Source organism: Falco punctatus (genome assembly GCF_963210335.1).
Source record: "Falco punctatus genome assembly, chromosome: Z".
Lineage (NCBI taxonomy): Eukaryota > Metazoa > Chordata > Aves > Falconiformes > Falconidae > Falco > Falco punctatus.
This window is the reverse complement of record NC_137586.1, coordinates 32,948,674-32,968,934: the sequence shown is the minus strand read 5'-3', so window position 1 is coordinate 32,968,934 and position 20,261 is coordinate 32,948,674. Positions and strand designations below refer to the sequence as shown.

The window sequence follows — 20,261 nt, the reverse complement described above, 5'->3', positions numbered from 1 at the left end:
TCTCTGAACTCATAAATGAGCATCTACTGCCTTGGGAGTCCGTGACCACTCCAGGAGAGGATTAAAGAGGTCTTGTTTACTGGAATAATTTTTTAGACCACAATTTCACTATTCAAAAAGAGAAATCAACATCTATTACTGAAGTCAGTGAATTTTAAAGCTCAGTTCCCAAACATTGAGGACCAAAATTTTTCATCATCCATCTGGATTAAAGCTGAACACATCCTCCAAACAAAAACAGCACAATCTTATCTGAAAACACACAAATATGCAATTGTTTTGGACTCAAATTAGTGGAAATTAAGTTTATTACTATCCCAGTTGAATTGATCTCAGAAACAAAACCCAAACATCATAATCTTTAAACTCTATGTGTAGTTCCTGGAATTAACTCTTTACATTTGTCTGCATATTTTTATCTCTTAGGGACATTGCTTTAAATGTTCAGAGAAAGCTGTGCAATTGTTGATGAAACTGTTAAGTCCACATACTAGATTTTCCAAAATATGCAGTCATTTTTTAATATTTGACAACCTCATCCCCATTACGTTAAGACAAAATCAGTGTATCTGGAGGAGGAGTGCCTATGCAGTTGTTAACGCAGCAGAACCTGTTGGTATATATTGCATGCTCCTTTTTTGCATGTCTGGGTCTCTCTAATCAGAAGAAACATGGCTATGGGAGAAGAGAGGAAACAAGTATTTGAGGTTCTTCACAGTATTCAGTAAGCGAGATGTGTCCCTAGATTAAGGAGCCAGGAAGTGCCTGGTCCTACAGATTACATTTGTACACTGGGTGTGCCTTAGTACTGCTAATGGAATGAAATGCTTCCATTGAAATAATTTGCCCTGGGGCATGCTCTCATAATCTTCTTTTCATGATACTGTAATCCAGGAGTCCATTTTGTGAGGTTTGAACTATCCCTGCTAAGTGTTATTTTTAATTGATAAGGAGAGCATCAGAGTTTCTCCTACAGCATTAGGCATTTGCCTTCCATGACCACGACTGATTTGAGTGTCCACAAAAGGATTCCTGAACTTGGCCACTATCCAGGAATCTCAGCAGTGGCCACTTTCTTTCATCCTTCAGCATCTGAATATCCAGGATTACCAACAACTGTTCAGAAACTTGAAAGCACCAGAGGGGAGTAAATCCATTCTGGTACCAAGGTTCAAACTTCCACCACTGGATACCTGGCCAGTGTCATCAAGGAGGTGCTGTCCTCCTAGACCACTGCAGTATGAGCTGCCACATGGACTGGGGTGGTCTTTGTAGATTCACAGAGTGATGGAGGAGGGATGAGTGAGACCTGGTCAAAGGCCTGCCACCACTCCACCTTCTTCAGCCCCAAAAGAGGGATTTGCACATACCAGGCAAGAAGCATAGCCCCAGTCTGAGAGAGGTGGGCCATACAACTATAGCCTTTCTGCAGCAGAAGGGAAAGCCGGCCAGGTGGCCGAGGAACTTCCAGCAGCAACTCTGTTTGGTGGCCCAAGAGCTCTTCAAGGGCAGAAGCCTGGCACTGCCAGCAGCAGCCCTTTTGCTGACACTGCCTGCTTCAACAACTATAAGGGTGTCTGTCCTGGTCGTGTGGGGACTGACACACCAGGCTGGTTGTAGGTGTGATGGACTGTATCCAAGTGTGTGTGAGTGTGGATGCCTTGAGCATTTTACCTTGCATCTAGCAAATTTTGCTTTGCTTCCATCAGAAGTAAAAGTCTTAGACAAATGAAAGTGGTTTGTATCAGACTAGTTATCCCACTAGGTGACAACTGCAGGGAGATGGTCAGTTTGCTGTTCCCTGTCTGTGCTCCCTTCCTTGTGGAACTTGAACGTGTGTGATCCTTCCTCCTTGTACTGAAGAGTTTGTATTCTCAGCCTGAATAGTAATGGAGTGCAAAATGTGCTAATGGCATGAGAGCTCCAAATCCTTGCCATAGTGAGTGCCCTATTAAAACCAAAACCAAATTAACATTAAAATCTGTCTCCAGATAAACCAAAGGGAAGTGCTGCCAGGGATCACACTTGTGCAGCTGCAAACGGGCTCAAAACCAAGGGTCAGTTCTACAGCCCACCGTCTTCCCTACATTCAGGGAGGATGAGTCAGTTTGAGCTATCTCAGTGAGGTTGTCTGAAGTACAAGTGAAGGGAGAAGAAAACCATGTCTCAAAGAAAGCAAAAGACCCATTTCTGTGGGTTTGCTTGTTATTTTTAGAAAGGCAGCTTTGAAATATTCTGTGGAGATATTTTACAAGCTATGAGAACATAGGATTGCTTTATGAAATTACAACTTTCAAACCCTCTTGTGAGAAACTTTAGAAGTGCTACATGCTGTTATGTGTTATGTGCTAGCAATACTCTATCTTCTTCACTTTTAAGAATTGTTCAGTGTAAAACACGCTAGATTCCTTTTTCTTTTCTTTTCTTTTCTTTTCTTTTCTTTTCTTTTCTTTTCTTTTCTTTTCTTTTCTTTTCTTTTCTTTTCTTTTCTTTTCTTTTCTTTTCTTTTCTTTTCTTTTCTTTTCTTTTCTTTTCTTTTCTTTTTTCTTTTCTTTTCTTTTCTTTTCCTTTCCTTTCTTTTCTTTTCTTTTTTCTTTTTCTTTTTCTTTTTCTTTTTCTTTTTCTTTTTCTTTTTCTTTTTCTTTTTCTTTTTCTTTTTCTTTCTCTTTTTCCTCCCTGGGTAATCCAACCTAGAGAATCTGTTAACAAATCTCTTTGGACCTTTTAGTATCAATGCTGATTTCCCTGTGTGCTCTAGAAAGGAAGTCCTGGGAGAGGACAATTGACTGGAGGATGCTGGTTGGGGGCCTTGAAAATGGCTAGTTACAGATTCTATGTGTGATGTGTCAGTACTGGTACCCATTACAATAAGACTGATCAGTTGCTGTTTCTCAAAGCTCAGCTTCAGCATTTCTAATGCCACCATCTAAGACCCTTCTTGAGGTAACAAAACTATACACTTTGCCAGTTAATCCACCTACCTTGCTAACTGTCTAAATATCTTCACATTCTATCATTTGCAGAAAAGAAGATGGAGACTCATTTTTCTTCTCATTTACCTGAGTTGTGCCTGTCCAAGTTATGTAGCTGTCAAATTCAATACTTTCTAGCTCCTTGTCACTATCACTATCAATTTTATTCACAACTGCAAAAGAATGTGCTAGGTTACTTGTGTGATCTTTCTTTTATTTATTCTTACGCTTTTCCTTTTTCCTTCTACAAAGCTTGATTCTATAATTTTTCCTTCAAAGACAGTCTCCACACTTGGACTCTTAATGTCTCTTCCCGTCCCCACCTCCCCCACCCCCCCCCCCCCCACTTCTTACACTGTCTCATTACTTGCTTGATTTTGGGGAAGACTATCTTCATTTTTGTAGCAGTCACTGAATTTTGATAAACTTTTCTTGTGGTCATTTCCTTTCTCTAGAATTGTGCTGTTCTTGACCACCATCGTCCAAGTTGGGAGTTCTATATTTGCTTTTTCCAACAGGCTTTTCACTTTTAATTCCATCCATACTTCCAGAGGGTGTCCTTTGTCTATTACTTGACTGACTCCTTGACCTGCAGCATTCATAATAGCAGTAGTGTATCTCACAGAGTTCCCCTCCAGCTATGCAGACCTATCATTTCAGTATAAGACTCTGCACTGTCTTCTGGATTAGTAGCTTGTCTTGAATACTGGGTGTTAGACACAGTCCTCCTCCTGAATGAGGATTCATAGACATCTCCACACATGTTTTGACTATAAAAAGCATAACCCTCCTGGTATCTACCTTGGCAATTTTCTCTCATATAATAATGATGACTGTCTATGCTTCTTGACCTTCTTTTGCCAAGGCCTTCGCTACATGCTCATGGTTTACTTACTTTAGTGGATGCAGTGCTTTCATGACTTAAGGAATCCTCTCTGGTTTTCTTGAGAGGTGCTGGTGTAATGAGTGATCAGCATCCTCTTCTTTCTTTACTCCTGTGTGTGCTACTATTTCTGTTTCTTAATCACCTCCTTTTAAGTTGACCCTTGCCACAATGCTCCTTTCTAGTCCATAGGCATGTCTGCCTTGACTGTGCTGTGAGGAGGATTGTGGACTCATGGACTTGCCTTTTCTGTACAGTCTGTGATTACAAGGAGAGCACACTGTCCCTTCCTGAAGAGAGGCTCCAGATTAAGTCCTGTGGAGACAGATCTTTCACTTTACATTTGTTCTTATCATGTTTCTTCTTGATTGCAGAAGATGAGCAGCTTTTACACCTACCTACATTCTCTGAATATGTAGAGGAATATAGCAAAAAACTTCTGCTTGAATCACTGTCACTACAGCTGTGAAACTGAGTTGGCTGCTGTTTCTTCATGTGTTCCCTTTCCTCTTCCCTGACTGACACTTCAGTGTCCAAAGACAGCTCATCTTCTTTCTGGTGTCTTCTCAGCTAATGGCTTAACAAAGCAAACAACACCACAATTGTCCAAAGAACAGTCACTGCTATTTAAGTCAGCATTATCCTGTAACTGACTTTACTGTTCAGTTCTCTTCACAGAAAAGTCCGAAGCAAAACTTCCTTGAAACCTCTAGAAAACTTACTGTTGCATGAACCTCTCTGTCCTGAAATGGAACGTGATAGCCCTGGAGTTTCATCACCCAAGGGGGATTGATCAATATCAGTCACAGATGAACTGTGTTCATGAGGATGTAGTTCTTGAGAATCTGACTTATACAGAGATTTTAATAATTGATGAATCTGAACCACTTTCTTCGTCATACAATGGAGCGTAAGAGTCATATTTGGCATGCTGATCATACGCTTCTAATTTAAAAAGGCAGACGTCAAGACTGACACATTCAGCTGAAGTATAGTGTTCCCATATTATGGGGTTATGGTAGGGAAATCTCCAAGCATCAGGGCTGGCAAAACAGCCATTTTCTGAAGGCCTGCATATGTACTCCTTGAAGTAATCTTCATTATGAATTCTGTGGAAAATAGAACAGGAAAACTGCTTGCAGAGCAAGCAGTTTGCTTTTGTTTTTGACCACTCCTGGAAGAAACAGAAACAGAATCCGTGCAAGCAGTGATCCAGATAGCCAACATTGTCAAATCTCTCCAAGTGTATGGGGCTTTAGAATCAGGAGATGTTCATTTAAAGTCACCAGATATACTGGTTTTGGCTGGGATATAGTTGCATTTCTTCATAGTATCTCCTATGATACTGTTTTGGTTTTGTGGTGAAAACTGTGATTAACACCAGCATGGTTTAGTTACTGCTGAATAGTGCTTACACACCTCAAGGCTTTTCCTGCATCTTAGACTGCCCTGCCAGCAAGTAGGCTGGGAGTGCACAAGAAGCTGGGAGAGAGCACAGCTGGGACAGCTGACCTCAAAAAATCAAGCCATATCCCATACCATATGATTTCATGCTCAGCAGTAAAAGCTGTGAGAAGAATGAAGTAAGGGATGTTTCAAGTTACAGCATTTGTATTCCCAAGTAACTGTTGCACTTGATGGACCCCTGCTTTCCTGGAGACATCTGAACACATGCCTGCTGATGGGAAGTAGTGAATTAATTCCTTATTTTACTGCTTTCACATGCAGCTCTTGCTTTATTTATTAAACTGTCTTTATCACAACCCACAAATCTTCTCACTTTTACCCTTATAGTTCTCTCCCCCATCCTGCTGGGGGTGTGTGGGAGGGTGGGGTGTAAGTAAGGAGTTGTGTGGTACTTAGCTGCCAGCCAGACTTAACCCACAGCAGTCATAGAATGGTTTTGGTTGGAATGAACCTTAAAGATCATCTAGTTCTAAACCCTCTGCCATGTTTAATGATACCTTCCACTAGATCAGGTTGCTCAAAACTTCATCCAACCTGGCCTTGAACACTCCCAGGGATGGGGCATGCACAACTTCTCCAGGCAACCTGTTCCAGTGTCTCACCACTCTCACAGTAAAGAATTTCTTCATAATATCCAATCTAAGTCTACCTTTTTATGTTTAAAACTGTTGGCCCTCATCCTATCACTACGCTCCCTGATAAAGAGTTCCTCCCCAACTTTTAAGTATCTTTTGAAGTGGTTCAGTAAGATTCTGATTAACATCCCCTGAGGCACATTTCCAAAAGAGACCAACCTTTACATATTAAAAATATAAGAACAGTTAGTTCCATCCTTCAAGAAAAAAACCCAAGTATTTGGACTAAAGTACCAGTCTCAAAGTTCTGCTGGGCCTGTACTGTTCATATACCTTCTGCCTCTGCTTTGCTGGTCCAACAATGCTGGCTACTATTGGCAGACCAAATATAGAGATTGTTGGCCTAGGTGACATCCACAGATGCTTTCAACCCTAAATAAGTCAATGGTTTTGTAACTATAGCAGAAAGAGCCAGATGTCATTCCTATACCTGTACTCAGATATACAGTGCCTTTGTATGTAGTCATACTGTCAACTGTGCTTAATCAAAAATCTATCTATTTCAAATCTATCTATTTTAAATTTATTTTAGGTATCAAGATTGTTCTTGGACATTATGAGTCAGTGGAAATGAGTGACCAAGTTACACAAAAGTCATTAAGCCATCTTTTGCAGCAAGCCCAGGATCAGTTTGTAATCACATGCTGAAAGATGTGCAAAAAATGTGCTGTACACACGCAAGACATACACACAAGCACGCACACAAGTGGACAGAAAAGTCATGTGTTTGTGCTCAGAAATGAGTGAATCTAAAAGGGTGTGTTCCATTCTGTGTTCAATCTGTGCTGAAACAATCCTCCATGTGAAGATCACAGCAACGGCAGAGAGTTGTAAAGATTCACCAGAAGCTGTTTTCTCACAAAAAGTCAAGCTGGTGCAGAAGATCAGTCTTTGGGGTTTCATTTTTTATGTGTTTTTCCAGCCAAGAATACAATTACACAGCAGGAATACGTTTAATAAAAAAAGTAGAGCAAATCCCACCTAAATTTTAATATCCATATTTGAAAATGTGTGGGAGAGGTAAAGATATTGCTGTACACAGAAAAGAACCATAAAGCAGCAGCTAAGTTAATATTCAAATTGAAAATGTGTACATGCAAGATTTTGACATCCAAATGTTGTTATTACTGACAATGATTTTTCTAAATGGTCATAGGAACCCAATTTTCTCATCCCTTCAAAAAAAAGGTGATATAATGCTATAGAAAGTTAGGAGTTTCTCAAATTGCTATTCCATTAAAAAATATTTGGTTTTCCTTTGATAGATGCAACAGTTACTATTACCAAACCTTGTGATTTCTCTATTTTTATGATTCTTTTTAAGAAGGGATTTAATACTTTCTATCAAGTGTAAATTTTTAATTTAGTTTATAAAGCTTTTCAACCAGTATTTAAGAACATAATTCTGTAGTTTGGATAGAGGAATTTTAGTTGACATATTTCATGTACTTCATAAATTATGACATTTTTAAGAAAAAAATGCTCATTCAACCTCTATTTCACTGTGTTTTACAGTAAAGAATTTAAATTGTGAGTATACATAAGTTAATAGAAACAAAATGATTTTTTGAAATCCAGCTTTCACCTAGGTTGCTTTTGTATAAACAATGTTTTCCTATCTTTCAGGAAATTATAGTTGACCCTTCAATGAAAGCAATAAAATGTTGAATGTGTCAGTTTCAGTTATACCTGACATATTAATCCTTATATACAATGATTTAAGATTATTTTTTTCTGATAAAGCAAAGATCTGATAAAAGGCACACATCACAAACATGTATTTATTTAAATAAAAATATTGGATGACATAAAGACCATCTGGAAATATGATTTCTACGTAAATGAATATTTTCTTTTTTCAAGTATAACTACATATAAAATGATGTCCCTTCCTTTTGACCACAAGAGGGAGTCAGTCATGGAAAATTTTAGTGTAATATATAAAAGAAATATTTCATAGTTCATGAAACTATAAAGAGACTGCAAAGTATTAAAATCTAATAAATAATAAAGCAAAACAAAGCACCTTTAACATATGGAGATGTCTGTGGAAGGTCTGAAATTAAAATAAGAATTACTAAAACCCAATTCGCACAATTTGAACTTAAAAAAGAATCAACAAGACTAAAAGTAATAAAAAATACAGTACAAATTATCTTAAAATTAATATATCATCTTCAACCTTTAATCTGAAATTTTAGTTTCCCTTTCATGTTAAAGTCATTGTCCCACGTAAGACCTTTTAAGGGACTTTTAAATATTTTAGTGTTTCTCCTTGTAGTTATCATCCTTTTGTGCAAAAAAAGTGCTTTTTATAAAAATTAATATTTTTTTCCAGACTGAGTGCAAATAACTACATGACTTTTGACATTATTATTATTTTAGAAAGTTTGCCTTCAGTCCCCTTATGGATAATTTTTCACCTCTGCTACTTGGCCTTTTGAGAGCCTTTCTGATTCAATACTAATGCAAATTACATTGTTATTTTTTATGACTTTTGTACACTTACTACTCAGCTATATCCTAGATTCACAGATTTTTTAATTTTATTTTTTTTTATATAATCATTAATGGATTTGCAGCTAACCTATGGCTCCAGCCATGGTCTGTTGCCTTCATCACTGATGTATGCATTGTCCTGATAAGTACTGTGTTCATTTTCCTCTTGGGTAAGCACAGTTAAAAAATAAAGAGGGGGTGGGGGGGAGAGAAAGAAGCTCTCAAACTAATAATTACCTTAGCCTGAGACAGTGATGGCAAAACACACTTGATTGCTTTCTAACCTTCAGTACTGTGTAATGAAATATGGCTGCTTCGGGACAAAAAAATGTGTGATAGCTTCTTGTCATTTTAATGTTATTTCACTGAATTCCTCAAAACTACATTTCATTCAGCATTATCAGTATGATAATGTTGTAATTAAAGGACAAATCTTGGTTTAATTATGCATTCTTTCCCCACATCAAAAGGACTGTCCCTAATATTCTTAGTGTCATCATTCCATATTACATTTTAATTTGTTAGTTCATCAGTGTGAAGTGAGTATCCTCATATATAAAGAATCATTTGTCATGATTCAGTAATCTAACAAAGCTTGTTGAAAGGTGAACTGATTAGTAAAAAGAAAGAAGATTTCAACCTTATGCAACACATTATGAAATAAATTTTGTATGCAAGGGTACTTGTATCACACAGGAATACATGAAAGACTGTTCTGATACACATTTTGTTGTATCACATACAATTCTGCACATTTCTTTGTCTGAAAAGGAAAAAAAAAACAAACAAAAAAACCACCCAAAACATTTGATTTCTTACTAGATAGATTTTAATTCAGCAATAGTGGTTGATGCTGTACAACAAGTAAAGATCTTGTGATATTAGGTACTGATTATGAAAATCCAAGGTAGACCTGGCCAGATAAATGGATAAACTGTGAAATTATGTATACCTCAAATTGCTCCAAGAAATGTCTGCTTGCAAATCTGCATCTTTACATACTTTCTGTTGTTAGTATCCCATTATTCCTTTATATAGAACTAAAAAGTAAAAAAGGGAAATGAATCAACCAAACTGCAGGAACAAATCAATATATGTAGCCAATCAAAACTTAAGAGATCTGAATATATTGATGCTTTGATTAACATAATTTAGTTTTGTCCTGGTTTGGGCTGGGATGGAGTTAACTTTCTTCTTAGTAGGTAGTACAGTGCTGGGTTTTTGCTCTGATGTGAGAACAATGTTGATAACACACGGATGGTTTTGGTTGTTGCTGGGTGATGTTTATATGTTTATATATATATGATGTTTATATCCAGCAAGAGGGCTGGAGGGGCACAAGGGACTGGGAGGGGACACAGCCAGGACATCTGATCTGAACCAGCCAAAGAGGTATTCCATACCATGGGATGTCATGCTGAATATATAACACTTGGGATGTTAGCTGGGGCCTGGGGATCGTTGCTGGGGGACTGGCTGGGCATTGGTCAGCGGGTGGTGAGCAGCTGTACTGTGCATCACTTGGTTTCCCTTCTCCCTTCCCTTTGGATTTTATCCTTTCCCCCACCTTTCTATTATAGTGGCTATTATTATTATTGTTATTGTTGGTTTTGTTTTTACCTTTTAAAATTCTGTTTTTATTATTAAATTGTTCTTATCTCAACCCTCGAGTTTTACATTTCTTTCTGATTCTCCTCCCCACCCCTCTGGGTGGGGGTGGGGCAGTGAGTGAGCGGCTGTGTGGTGCTGGGTTGCTGACTGGGGTAAAACCACAACAGGTTTTAAGAAAAAGTGCTCCTATTCTTTGCTTATCTTGCTACAAAATTTATGTAGGTATCTCTAAAAATCCATCTGTTGTTGGGGTTTTGCTGTATTATAAGCTTTTGCTACATCTTGTCATCTGTTGACATTGTAAATAACTCACAGTTACTTTTATGGCTGGCTTCTTCTGCAGATGTTTTTAGAGTGTATAGAACTGACCATGTGAAGAAATTACAGCATTCTAGAAATATTATTTCCAGAGCTGTCTGAGCAACAAGATCTTGAATTAATATCTCATCCATTTATCTTTTTTTTTTTTTATTTGCATCATCTCCAAATGTAATGTTGGCTTTGTTTACTTTAAGATTTACAGGTAAACTGGGTTACAAAAACATTTTACAAACACAGTGTTAACATTAGCATTAGAGTTTGGACCAGGCTTTTAAAGTGAATCTTCTAAGTGTATCCACTGGTCAGACTTTAGTTCACTTTGTGTCCTGGGTCTGCAAAATGAATACCTTCCAGGTGAAACTGAAGTGGAAAATCTACTTCAGGAGTGCATGGAATGTGGCACAACTGCTAGTGGGCATTCATTTGTGTGACAAACAGGACTTAATCTCAGTTAAAAGCCTTGAATCACTAGCTTGGATGCTGTGTCCCAGTGTGGACTTGGAAACTATGTCAGTCTTTCACCACTTGGCCTTTGATATCCCTGTGTTGTATCAGTTTTTAGTGATTGAATTTGAATCTTGAGTGCTCAAATCTGACTCTTGAATCTCTGAATCCTCCTTTAGGTCACCTGTACATTTGTGTAGAGAGCTAAGCAGTAAAATTTGCAAACACCACACTGAGAAACTACCTGTAGCTGGAATATAAGTAATTATAAGGATAAATGCATTTTTCATGGCAGATTTTCTCCAATATTACAATATTTTTCCAACTCATGTAGCTGAGTATCTTCTTCAGTTCTTTGCTATAGATCTCATCCAAAAATTCCCGAGACCTTTCTTCTAGTTAGGGTCATTATTTTATGCCAACACATAGCAATGACAATCACACCTCCCTCCCACTCCAGCTATGCCTAGAAAGAGAATATTCACTCACGTTATGATAAAGATGTCACAATTCTCTGTTTCTTCTGATGAAACTCACACACAACTGATCCTTTTTCAGAAGAAAAAGATGGAGATGTTGACAGCTGTGGACTGAGAGTATGCTTGGCCTTCTCTACACAAACTGTTCCATTTTGCACAGAATGCATTGATTAGAACAAATATTAAAAAATAATTCTACATACTCAAAGAAGAAAGTTGGCGTGATTGTGATTACCTAGCCTACTGCTTATTTCAGTGGATAGAAAAGTTGATTTTCAGGATCGCTCTGCATCTTTGTGTTATACAGGCCATCTGACCCTTTCCTAAGTGGTCTGAACTTTTTCTGATAAATTCTACCTTCCCAGAGCATCTAATTTTTCTGACACAGATTGCAGTCTAAAAGTCACAACGCAGCTAATTGAAAGCCTGGTTATAAGGCTCATCTCATTAAATACTGAAATGCAAGCACCTCCTAAGTGAAATGTGGCAGCTGTTGAACAGTGAACAGCAAAACTGCACAAGCGCTCAGGATAGTGAAAAAGAACGTTGTATCTAATTGAAACTGCAGGAGAATTGTTAGTAGACAGAATGCAATTATCCAGCCTGGAAAGTGTCCAAAATAGTAGGGTTAATATACATGCCTATTCCTCATTTTTTAATGTTGGAGGAGAGGGAAAATGAGACTATTATTGTGCTATATCGTTGTGTAAATCTTTAGAATTTGTGACACTAATATGTGAATCATTACAATTCCACTTGTTTCAAACCAAAAGAAGAGCCTCTTTGGAAGAAAGGCCACTATCTCATAGGATCAGAATGAAGTCAATTCAGCAGGAAGTGTCATCACTTTACCTCGCTCAGCACGGTCGTCCTTTGGGGTCTCATAGGCTGTTCTGCACAAACCCTGAGCTCAATGTCAGTGTGCAGGCTCAGAAACACAATGTCTCTTAAAGAATGTTTTTAAAGAATGACATAACTTGAAAAGCAAGCGTTGGTAAGAAGGTGCTCTTCCTTGTAGTATGATGCTATTAGGTGGTAGTGTTGAGGTATTTTGGCAGCCATTTTGTTCCCTTTGCCATACCACCACGTATATGCTTGCTGAAGCAAGCTTTTTGGTTAGTTCTTTACTGTATGCTTCTTCAAGTAAAAAAAATTTCTTAATACATTTTCTTTTTTTAATAATTTACATAAATAATTAGCTTTATTTCATCTGCAAGAGGTTTCTTCCTGTCCTTTATATATGCTAAGTTAAACAATACAAACTTCTGATCCCACATGATATTGATAGTATGTCAAGATTCATTCAGGTTAAAAAAAAAATCCCTTGACAGTTATCACCTTCAATCGACAATTTTGCAGAAAGGAAGGAATTTGCAGCCAAGAAATGGGGTAGAAAAATCCATTTTCTTTAGACGACCGAGTCTGCTGCCTCTGAAATACTTCCCCAGAAGAAAGTAATGCTAAAACTAGAAACAGAAAAGATAAATGTGCAGGGGGAAAAGATTTTAATGTGTTGTACATTGCCTGTAGAGTCACAAATAAAAGAGTCAAAACTAGCTGAAGAGGCAGTGCCTGTCATGTTATTTGGGGTTAATGGAGAAACAGTAGATGTAAATAAGCCACCTTACAAAAAAAAAAAAATTGCAAAAAACGGCCATGTTTTTAGTGCTGAAGATATTACATAGTTACATAGCTGTATTACTGAAGCTGAGAGGCTGGAAAGAGACAGAAAAACTAAATGGTTAAGACTGTCTGGAGAGAAGGGACAGAAGAGAAGAGGGTGAAAGTAAAACTTCCAGTGAGCTGAAATAGCAGAGTGATGCAAACACAAGGACATGAATAACAGAAGCATTTGAAGCAGTTAATCTCTAAATGCACAGAAAATGGTAAGACTTAAGGGAAGCTGAGAATGTTTTCAGAGTGGACATAGTTGGTTTTTTCTTTTCTTTTTTTTTTCTTTTTTTTTTTTTTTTTAAGTTCTAGTACTAACAAACAACATTCCCTTAGGTAGGAATAACTATTTACTGAAGACAGCTTCCAGAAAAACTATAAGACAAGGTGAAATTATAACAGATGATAGCTGGCCACACTGATGCTAGCCCTATGCTAAAAAGTCTGGGTTGTGCAGCTCTTCCTGGAGATATGTGATGACCTGAGATCCAGACTTGAAAATAGAAGTGCTTAAATGCCTGAAGTGATGCTGTGAAAATGTCTGAGTCGCTGTAGCAGAAGTTAGCAATGAGTTTACCATGGTGAAAGACAGAGAACAAATCACATATCTTAATTTTGTTTTAGTGGATGAACAGTGCTCTCTGGACATGTCATGCATGCTTTTGTTGAGAAGGCTGTACAGCAGGTTTACATAAAGAAAAACATAAAGTAAACATAAAAGAGAGAATATTCCTCCTTTAGCATTCTATGTTATATGTCTTGCACAGAAAATATCCTCTCTGTTAAAAACTAAAAAGAAATCAAAGACAAATATTGCCTTTCAATCCATGTAATGGTATAGTGGTGTGACATGTTAATGTCAGTGTTGCAGGCTGATAATATGGTACAATTACCATTTTATCACTCACAGGTGCAATTCAGCTGCCAGAACTAATACAGACCACTTACACAGATTCTAACACACTACCCTTATTAGAAGGTCTGATACTCTTTTATGAACTAATCTGAATCAGTCTGGGCATAATTCTGACAGTGCTGTCATTGCACATTAATAAAACTACTCTCTTCAGCAGTAGCAGAGTCCTGCAGTGATTTTAAAAGAGTAACGTTAAGACATACTTTTAGGAGTAAGATGTAATGTGTATATGATGAAGAGTTATTGCATTTATTATGACATTAAATGATTAAGAATAATGATTAAGACTACCTCCATAACATATGTATGAGAGAAGAATGGGATTGAAGTGTAGCATGTTCATGGAAATAATGTTACATTTTCTTTATGAATGTCTGTTCTGGAGTTGAAATATTCACTTTTCTGCCTCTTTATTGTTAAGAAACTCTTCAAAAACTGTAAGAAAATAAATAATCTAAGTAATTTGAGCCCCGTCTGCATGCTTCAGTCAGTTTACTCATCTCTGGACTATCAAATTCAAAGCCTATGTGTTCAAGTTTATGCTGAAATACCACACAGGATTAAATTTCTGGAGGAGTCTACTAATGAAGCTAGTGAATGAAAACACTGATAACTTTCCTATCGACGTGACAATAATGGAAAATGTTGTAATTTGACAATGAACAATTGTTCAGTGTCGTTGAGGTAGAAGACTAGGAATTACAGCAAGTTAAAATCTAGACTGTCAGAAAACAAAGATTCTGACTGCAACTTCTGTTGCTTTTTTATTTTGTGTTACAAATTAGTCACACAGTATTGTCTAAGTTGGTCTAATGGCTACTTTTTTGTGCCTATAAATTTGTTAGGGTATTGCCAAGACTTCCCATTTTTGAGAGTAAAAAAGGAGAATAGTCAGTTTTTTTATCCAGCTTTCTTATTCTGATATAAAACTGATATAAATACCTTTGACTGAATGTTAAATATTTGTGTTAGATAAGTAGAAAGAGAAAGATCATGCATCTTCTGTGCTTCTAAAGATCTATTAATATTTTTAAATTATCATTTAGCTGTAATATGAAAAGGATTTTGGAGATTAATATGCTGTGACTGAAATTGATTCATTTCAGTCCTAATTCCACATCCAGCTAGAGAGTATTTAAGAAATCAAATTCCGCTTTCCTGTGTACGGTGTTATGTAAGGAAAGCCACTTATACAGATATGAAATTAACCATGATACAATGAGGACTTCTGGGTGGTATCCCAAGACAGCACTTTGAAAATATTGTTCTCTCTTTTCCCTCTGCTATGAGTTAATAAATTGTTTATGGACCCATGTCTTGGAAAATGCTTTTCTATTTATTTTCATTATGTGGGTGTTTGTAAACCATGTGTTCTGTCTATTGATACCCCTTCATTCTCCCCTTGTAGAAAGGTTCTGGTCCACAAAACAAGTCTGTAGTTTCCTGCCCCTGCTCTGAACCCTTCTGCTTTTCCAGTGTGTGCATTTACCTATAATTGACAAGCCATTGCAAGGAAAGAGGTATTCCCTAGCTAGCTGGCCTTTGCAAAGAAAATCCTTGAAGGCAATCAACAAACTGAAATACCACACATTTTCTTAGCTTGAAATTCCTAATAAATCAATATCAGGCAAATATTCATACATTAAAGGTTAAATACTTTTAAGTCTTTTGACAGTAATTGAGTGTATTGACAAGAGAGGTTTAATTTTGCTTGAGTTTTTTTTTTTTTTTCTTTCCATTTTGTGACCGTTTGCCTCAGATAGTAAATATTCCATATTACTGACTGACACTTCACAGTTGGCACAAGTAAATATACAGCAGTCAACTCTAGCTTAAAGGCCTCCAGATGCAACTTTATTAAGAAATACCATTCCATAAATAAAGCTAATGTTTACTAGTGACTTTATATCCATGGAAGCAATATTCACACACACATCATCAGAACTGCAATAGCTGAGACTGTAAGTCTCCCATCAGTCCTAGTCCCAAGAGAAGGATCAGATGTTCTTGATTAAGATGCCTCCATAATAAATCTCAGGTTAGCTGTTGATGTCATTAACATCTGTCTAGGCACGGCAACACCTCTTTAATTTTGAACTCTGAGATACGGCTTGCAGATTGTACTTTCAAAGGAATTAGGATGCTTGGAAAAGCACCTGAACACCTACACAGGTGCTTTTAGAAATCACATTGGTGACAGCAGGATGATTAAGTGTTTTGACAAATCTACATCTATCTTTAACGTACTGAAATATCTTTCAAAAATCTTAGGGCTTATGCATCTTTTATCACATAATCAAGAAAAGGCAGAAGACAAACCCAGACAAAACTATGCCTGGGAACAGCAATATACTATTCAGAATACCTTTTTCCTTTTCTACATGATATACATCACGGACATACGATGAGTAAAGAACAGGTCTTGGATTTTGAAGCATGAGAAGTCTGCTGTTCAAAGAAAATATTTTTTTCTTACCACAAATACAGTGATCATAGAAAATACTGAGAGTTCTTTGAAGAACAAAGCTTCTATGTCCTTTTTTCTGGTTCCATACATCATGAAAGCAGCAGAAGTGTGAAGTAGCTCAATCACAGTTTAATGCTTGATCAGATGAAGTGTGTGAGAAGATAATTTTCTGTTCAGGTATGAAGTGGGTGCACAGCTCCCCTCAGCCTTCATTCAGAAAGCTCCCCCAAAATCAAGTAAGGTTGAAATTCATCAATTGGAGGTTACCATAAACCGTTTGAAAGCATCACAAAAGATAAAGCTATTTTTGCCCATTGATAGTGGCTATATTCTGGCAGACTTTTATTTCTGTGCTCAAATACATATTGTCTTAAAGTATTCTTTGGACTTCTATGAGTGAAGTCACTTTATCATTTCAGTGTGAAATCTTGTAATTTCTGTGCTTACTTTCATCATTGTAACACACCAACTTCAGTGACCCTGTTTTCAGTTGGTACTAATGTAAATAAGGTAAGAAGGAATTAATTCACACTGGCCAAATATCACACAGGTCACTCAGTTACTTCCAAGAAACCTGTTTGCTTTCTGAAATGATCAATAAAAGCTCAAAACACACCTTTGATCTCTGTTTAGGTTCAGTGCCTAACTTTGTTTTTTTCTTCAGTTCCTTTAACTTTTCTAGACACTAACTCTACTTCTGGAATTCTTGTAAACATTAGTCCTTCAAGTAAAACATAATTCAGCTTCAGGTCTAGGAAAACTGACATGGGGGAGAGGAGTTTGGACTATTGTTAGAAGCCAGTTACTAAGTTATCTGGAAGGACTACTGTCAAATATCTCTGATTTTAAACAATAAAGGAACACAATATAAAAGTTGGTATTCTGAGGAATGGGTTAGAAAGGGTGGTGGAAGGAAGAAACTGTGATTCATGTGTTTCATGAGGAAATGTGTCACTTAGCTGCCAAACAGACATCATCTTTGTGAGGTGCCACCCTAGGATGTGACTGGTTAGCCTGTACTCAAGAATAAGTGCTTGGAGCTCTATTGCATATTTATTAACTTGAGAATGACATCCTGAAATTAGGTATTTGCCATGTGAAGCAAACTCTTGCCTTCTAATCTAGGGGGGGGTGGGGGTGGGGGGTGTTTGTTGTTTTGTTGTGTTTTTTTTTTTTGTTGTTGTTTTTGTTTTTTTTTTTTAAGAAGCTATGAATTAGACACTTTGGAATAGTCCTATGTGCTTTCACCAATCCTTACAGATTCTTAACTTAGAAGAAGAACATGGGTTATTGAATTTAAAGAATTCAGTAGCCTTTCCTTTCACTTCAAAGGTATGCCCCATCTTCTAAACTCAGTTAAAGAACTCTTGCAGAGTATGATGTACACTTTCTCATGCCCTCCATATAGATATTGACCAATAAACGCTGGTTGAAACATTTCTACAAATCGGACAAGTGACAAGATCAGTCACTGCTCTTAAAGGTGAGCTATAGAAAGAAGGTTTGTAGAGAGTCTGGATTATTCCATTAGGTTTAAAAGGAGGAAATTAATAATTTACATAGAGGTCACTGCTAATTACAACTTTAACCTTGAAAAGTTTAAAAGTGTGAATAACTCACAGGAGTGTAATTCAGCTTCTGAAGCAAATTCTTTCAAAGCCTAACTAGCATGAACATAGACTGAAATGAATAGATGCATTCTGAGCCCTTGCTTATATCTGCTTATTTTAGGGGGGTGTGGTGTGGTGTGTGTTTGTTTACTTGCTTTTATAGTTTTTTGGGGGGTTATTTTTTGGTTTTTTTGGGGGTTTTTTTTGTTGTTTTTTTTTTTTTGTAGTTGTTGTTGAGGGTTTTTTTTGGGCAGAAGGATTGGAATTGTCAATAACTGTTTAGGCCAACAGTTGTATATATAGCACTTATAAGCTGTGTAGTCAGTAATGTCACGAACTGACCATAAGTTATTTCTGATGTAAACCTGATTACAATTTTTACTTTTATTTGCTTTCTGGTCACTTGTCCATATTCCCAACAATATATTTGAAATACCTGAATCCCAGATAAATTTCAAGTATTCATTATTTGTACAGTCAAACTTCAAAAGTAAAATATCCTTCCGGGAAGTAATCAATCTTCTCCTCTTTGGACGTTTAAGACTCAGCATTTCTAATAATTTTAGGGCTAAACCCAAGATCTTTATGCACTGGTATAGTAGATTTCAGCCTTCTGAATAATATCTGTTGTTATTCTTAGACCTTGCAGCCCTTAAAATTTCACACTTGTAACAACCTTAAGTTTTTCTCAATAAACCATCTGGAATACTTATGTGAACATTGTGTGTATAGGTTTCATGCTAGGTATGTATATATACCTGTACTGACAGAAAAAGTGGTAGGAAAACTGATAAATAAAGTTCTGAACATTTCCCTCTTCAATCGATGAAGATATAAGATATGCACATTAGAAATGTTATTATAGCTATTACACATAGTCAAATCACTTGTGAATAAAGTGCCAATTCTCAACTTAATCTGATTAAGCTTTCATCCTTTATTATGAACTACTGCAAAGTTCTGCAGTTGTGTATTGAAATTCTGCATATGAATAGTTTTGTTGCAATATTAAGGACTCACACGTAGGAACACTGAAGTTAATGTTTATAGCTTACCCTAGGTTTTATAATCTAATTATTATTACTTGAGTCCTATTTTTACAAGAACAAAGACAAAAAACCCCGACACAATATATAGTATTTAATTGAATGTTTTATGCAGCCTTGAAAACAGTGCATTTAATCACTTTACATTAGAGACTTTTTATTTGAATTGGTTTTTAAATGTCAGTAAAACCTGTAAACTGATTCAAGTCTGAAAAAATGTTTCAAGAATTGCAAAGGTATATATTTGGGAATGGTGACACATAGAACAAATATTGAATTCTCGTCATTTTAGACTTTCACTTATGACATGATTTAAAGATTTAATTATGAATATTGAAATTAAATATATTCTCTGATATTATGAGAAATTCATAGTAAGACTTGTAAGGCAATTCAGAAACATTGATAAGAGGAAATAAAGAACTGCAGAAGTGCATTTCCATTTTTATTGCTAATTGTTCTTTTCAGGTATGTGTCAGGTATTGCAAAGTTTATGAGTCATAATTCTTTCTGACTATTCCTATCAACAAACATAAAATTGTGTATGCATAAAACCATGGTATTTGACTATGGCTTTTTCTAACAGTAATTTTTTTTTTTTGTTTAGATCTCTATCCTGAGACGCAACAACAGGATGTGCCTTGGAGAAGAGTAAGTTGAAAATTTTTTTGTCCGTGATATATAATAATAGCTGGATACTGTATCATCAATTTCAATAAAATTAATCAGTTATCCATGAATTTTAAAAATAGTAAGCTACTCCAACTGAGTTCTATCTATCAAGTCCTATACTGTTTATTCAGACTTATCCTTCATTTCAGCAGGAGCTTTGAGTAAGTGACATTCTTTTGCATACATTGAATTTAATCATTAACAGTTTCAGAAAATTAGCATCAAATATTTCAGCAGCTATGTGTATCATAATCTCCTAAATTTTTATGAATAAAGAAACATTCTAGGTGATTTTGATGCCTAAGGTAACTTTCCTCTAGGAAAAAACAAAACAAAACACCACCAACAACAACAAAAACAAACCTGAAGAAAGATGAGCTGTTCTTACAAAACAAAGAAGCAAAGGAAGTGATCAGTATCTTTTCATTGATGTCCATCTTTCACATGTAAAGACCATGTGGATATTTTTGTAAAAAAAGTGTTTAGCTACCTATTAATCACTAGGCTTTCTCCTTTCTCTGTGCCTGAAATATCTGTCTTCTCTATAGTGCTCGGAAAGTTGCTTTTT

General features: G+C 36.4%; 1 long non-coding RNA gene across 1 annotated transcript in view; it reads left to right on the top strand.

Moving 5' to 3' along the window:
• Positions 1-20,002, top strand: part of LOC308056504 — a 407,257-nt gene extending 387,255 nt beyond the window's left edge. The window contains exon 4 of the long non-coding RNA XR_013924860.1: positions 19,629-20,002. This is a non-coding gene — a long non-coding RNA (uncharacterized lncRNA). The remainder of the gene's footprint in view (positions 1-19,628) is intronic.
• Positions 20,003-20,261: the final 259 nt, after the last annotated feature.